We start from the raw sequence: 5,420 nt of genomic DNA on the forward strand, positions 1-5,420 counted from the left end.
GCACGCTTGCGTCTTGCCCGCACACGGTGCGTCGCCATTGTCGGCGCCTGTGCGGTGGGGCGGGAGATCCCTTCTCGCCAAGGCAGAAAGCTCTTCAGCGCCTCCATGCTTTTCTGGGTCGCCTCAAAACGCTCCCTCATGCTGGTCAATGTCGGCCCGAACAACCCCGAGGGGGTCAGAGGCGCATTAAGTAGCGGGATCTTCTCCCTGTCCGGCAGCTGTGACAGCATAAGCCACAGGTGGCGCACCAGCACCACCAAATGGCCCATTGCCCTGCCCTGCGCCAGAGCAGCACACACCTCGACGCGCGCAGCGAGAGGTCCAGTGGCCGGTTGCACAAAGCACCTTAAGTTTTTTTAAGTATGACCCTTAAGACTTAATTTCTCCTCAGGTAAGGGATTTACTTAAGGGTGTTGCACAGAATACCTTAAAATGTTTCCTTAGTTAATGAGAAACGACAAAGGGATTTACTGCACTGAAAGGATTTTCCAGCATGAAAATTCTATAGTTTCCACGAGGAGATTGTTTAACAGCTGTAGCCTAGCTAACTGCCTTTGCGGCGATGCGTTAGTTAACCTACGAACACAGTGCTTATATTTTATCATTCATCTTACCTTAATAATATTAGCGAAATTATCCAGGTAGCAAGTAAAACATGTTATTATACATGAACTGAACAATACTAGTTGGCAAGTTAGAAATGATACTGACTGTCATCAGTGCACCAACGTTTTTGCCTAGCTAACCGAACGAAGCTCATAGGCTAACAAGACATCCACATGAATTGTTGCGTTAGCCCTCGTAAACCAAACAATAACAATACGGCATGTTTCTGATAGGCCTATCTATTTGACAGAGGAAGCATATTAACAGAGAGGTTTTATTTTGAATGGTCAAAAGTAGTTAATAAACTTCAATTATCAGCATCAATTCAGTTAATAATATGGTTAAGGTAGAGCCCGGGGATCGGGCTGAATACGGCTCATCATCCCCTGTGCTCTCAACCGGGCCCTGCTGCTCCAGCGAGCAGCTCTTTGAGGCGACGAGGGACACTGTCATCGTCATCGGACTCATGAGAGCTGTCTGCGGAGGTCTCAGCAAAAAAGCCAGCGGGGGACCCTGCAACCGTCCCGGGCAAAGGTGCCTCTCCCTGCTCAACCAGCAGCCGCTCCAGGAGTGCAAGTGCATCACCAGGGCCAAGCTGGGAGCTGGGAAGGGGGCCGTTGGCTGCCATTTCCTCGAGCACACGAGCCCGGTATATGACAGCTTTCGGCCCCAACCTCTCGCAGTGCGGGCAGGATTCGGGGACCGCCAACGCTGCCCGGGCATGGTCGACACCCAGGCAGCTTATGCAGACCGGGTGTGGGTCCAGAGCGGGGATCAGAGCTCCGACCTTACCTCCGCATCTGGGTGGTCACCGTTTTTTTTTTTTTTGAACCTTTATTTAAGAAGCAAGACAGAAAAGTAAGAAAAATAGAGAGAGGTACAGAAAGAGAGAGAGTCGGCAGCAGTCGCAGTCTTCCCTGGCAAGGCTGAAGTCGATGACACCCGTCTCTCCCGCTCCTTTTTTCCTTTCTTTTAACCTTTGCCTTTCTTCTTGCTCGCAAGACCGTGTTTGATTCTCTTGTGGGAACTTCAAGCGACGTCGCTGAAGAATGAAAGAGTGATTGTCGGAGCCGAGCCGTTTTTCACGCCAACAGAACCTTAGCAGGACCTGTGAGAGGACTTCAGTTGCGATCACGTGATCGTGGAATGTATTCCCATTGGTTAACGCCGGTTAGGTTAGTGCCCCATGAACTTTTGGCGTCTATATGAGCATATACAATCACTTAGTACAGCCGTAGCTGGTTTTAAGTCTACCATGTGCAGTTACGTTTTTATGGCTTATACCCACCCATTCAACCGCTACTTCTCTCCCCTACCCTCTGGCAGGAGGTTAAAAAGCATAAGGTGCAATAAAGCCCGCTTCAGCAGAAGTCTAATCCCCTTAGGAATCCAAACACTCAACAACACAAAGCCCCACATATAAAAATATATGCAGTGCAATAATGTATGGTTTTCCCATGAAACCCCCAATAATTTATGTAAAAGTTTGTGTCAAATGCCTATGATGTATGTAAGGTGTATGTCTGTATGTGTCACACCTATGTCTGTGACCATGTATGTGCCATTCTGTGTTTGGGACCATGCAGGATGAAAAGTGGTATGGAAAAATGTGAAAAAGAATTTCCCTAAGGGGACAACTAATAAAACTAACTAACAAACTAACTAACAAGTAAAGGGGCGTTTCTAAGGACTCAGGGGGTCCTGTTGGAAATGGAGACTTTAGTGGGAACTTTAGGAGGCCTCTTAACCCTTGTGTTACCCTCAAAACTTACCGACATGCTTTATCCTTGGGGTCAACTTGACCCCAACTAAATAAACCCTCAGAAAATGACTGATAGAATGATATATAATTCATATTGTTACCCAGTTTTTTTGTGACAGGTACTTAACAAGAGTGTAAGAACCACCATCAAAAGCCCTACAAAACAATCCCACCCCCCCACACCCCTTTATGAACGTAGGAACCCTGGCTGGCAATATTGGCCATCCAGTGTCAGCAGCCCAAAGGCTTGCTGTTGCTTCCCCTTTTGACTAATACAGTCCTGCCAAAATGACTTATATGTAATATGTACTTGTGTATGTAATAATGATAATAACAATATGTTCTCATACTATTACAATAATAATATCCATAATGTGTCAAATATTCATGTATCTTATGTTTCATACAGCTGGGGTCAAACTGACCCCAAGAAACATCGATGTACAAAATATTTGTTCAGGACATTGAAAGCATATGCTAACATATGCTAACTCTGTTGTACCCTCCAATTGAGGAAAAGTCATAAAACATGGAAGCAAAAAAAAAAAGTGAACCATATATTTTATGATGTTAAACGTTGCTTGGGGTCAAAGATAACAGGAGGGTTAAAAGCTTTGCTGAGCTTGCCAACCTTACAGTGAGAGGTTGCAAACCAACATCACAGCCGATCTGCTGGAACTGGTGTTTGGTGATACCGTTCAATGAAGGGGCAAGATAACTGGGTGTCGGAGAGCTCTGAAGAGCATGACATGATGATGTGACTTTTTTGTATAGCCAAGTCAACATCAAGGCTACTCCGGGACATGGGAGAGCGAGGAAAGGTCCACCGGCAAGCACTGAAAGGCCTCTCCAGAGCTGCTGAAAAGGGCAGTGAGTGGCTCTGGATTAAGAGAAAGGATTCCACTTGGGCCTCAATTTAGTAGATGGTGTCTAGTGAGTGAGCCCGGGACGCCGGGAGTCACTGCTGAACCCTCTGGAGACGTCGTAGGCTTATCAGCGAAACGTTGGGGAAGGAGGGCGCCCACTTGATAACCCAAAAGGTTCCATCACTCGATTGACCTTCCCACTGTGTCCAACGTCTCATGTATACTTATAGGGATATCAACACCTAGTCCTAACAGAACTGACAATGTTTTATTAGTGAAACAAGCCTGGACAGTGGACAACCCTGCAAAGGGATACAAATGGTAGGATGACACAAGGAAATCTTTGTCCATGACCTTTACACTACTGTGCTCTGGATAGGGCTAGACTAGCACTGAATTAGAAATTAGGTTTGATTCCTTGAAGCTGCATTTATTGAACTGCATTTCTCCAACTTTGGAACCTGTAGGCACTAGGCAGATAATCCATTCCGTTGTCTGCAGGAAAGGTATGGATATTTTTAATGAAATTAACTTACAGTTTTTTACAACACATATTTTCAAAGCTCTGTGTCTTTTCAACACACAAATCCAACTATTGCTCATACAAAATGTCTGAAACACACCTCAAAAGCAAGCATTTGCCTCACATAAACACTGAAAATGACATTTTGGATACGTCACAGGCAGGGATGTAGTGGAGGCTAAAAGCAAGTAAACGCAGTTTATCCACCTCTAAAATTTCAGAAATAGAGTTTATCCAACTCTCAAGAGAGTTTATTCACCAATTGCAACTTTTAACATTCAAACATCATACTGTATTATCCACATTCACAATATGTACACTCATCAACACTCTATGAACCATTTAATACCGGTATTGTTATAAACATTGGACAATAACCTCCACAATCATCAAACATGTTCTGAATGCCTTTTTAAAAAATCTGTTAATGCATGGCGCAGTCCACATCTCCATGATCACAGAATTCATAGTTTACCCACCTCTTACTACATCCCTGGTCACAAGCTACGCACTGCTGCTCAAAACCTAAAGCTTTTCTATCTTTCATGGGCTCATGCATTTAGTGAAAGTCAGACATCTACAGACAGAAGTTGAAATACACAGAGTAAACATGTAAGCAGTATTGAAACCAAAAATATAGATTTTTCCCAATAATAAGCTGTTGTTAATACAATAGGCCTACTTTACAGCACACAAGACAAAAAAAAAAAAAAAAAAAGCAAAATACAACAACCCCCATGTAGGCCTATTTGGACAGAAACTGGCAGAAATTATTGTATGTGTGTGTTTGTGGGCTATATCTATTCACAGGCCTATACTAAAGCAATGATTGGATGGTGTTCAGTAAAGTAATGAGTATTTATGTGAGGAGGGAGAGTGAAGCACTTCAGTGTGGCATTTTGATAGGTTGTGTTTGAAAAAGGAAATCAAGTTACTTCCTGGTAGATCTTTGTGTGTTGGTGCTTTGCAAAAAAGTGTTTCATGATATTGAAAACTGAGTCAAAGGCTGAGAATTAGTGGTTTTGCAGATTTGGTGGGTTATGATGTTTGAGTGCCATGTTTCAAAGATTGTGTGATGTGCAAAGATTTTGTGTGTAAACAGTTAAAAAAAACTGTAATGTAGAATATCCTGCATCCTATTTTATACACTACCCTATGCCTGCATCACACCAGTTAGCACGTGTCACACATGTTTTGCCACGAGAGGGCAGTGCGTTACTATGAAAACAGTGAACCTCTGATTCACAAATAGTTCAGCCAAACTCAACGCATCTCTTTCAAGCTGCATAGGCCTAGGTTCAAATTGAAGTTATAAGCAGAGATCCCGTAGGCTACACTTATTCTCTGTTTTTCTTCGTCTCTCCTTCTCTCTCACAAACACACATAGGGAGGGAGGGAGGAGGGAGGAGAGAGAGAGAGAGAGAGAGAGAGAGAAATAGGCTAGGCCTACTCTAAACCACCTAACTTAGTAGATATAGCCTCCACAAGTGGCAAGTGCATCCATCGTAATGACATAGATTAGAAGGTTCATCAGTAGGCCTACCAAATGTAGCCTATGCGATGTTGCGGATGTGCGTGGGCTCCGCTTAACGTAATTTGCATAAAAATCGCTCTCAACCAATCGGCTTTTAGATCCAACCACATCTTTCCTTTTAGAAAAAAA

Source organism: Alosa alosa, chromosome 14 (genome assembly GCF_017589495.1).
Source record: "Alosa alosa isolate M-15738 ecotype Scorff River chromosome 14, AALO_Geno_1.1, whole genome shotgun sequence".
In the NCBI taxonomy this organism is placed as follows: domain Eukaryota; kingdom Metazoa; phylum Chordata; class Actinopteri; order Clupeiformes; family Clupeidae; genus Alosa; species Alosa alosa.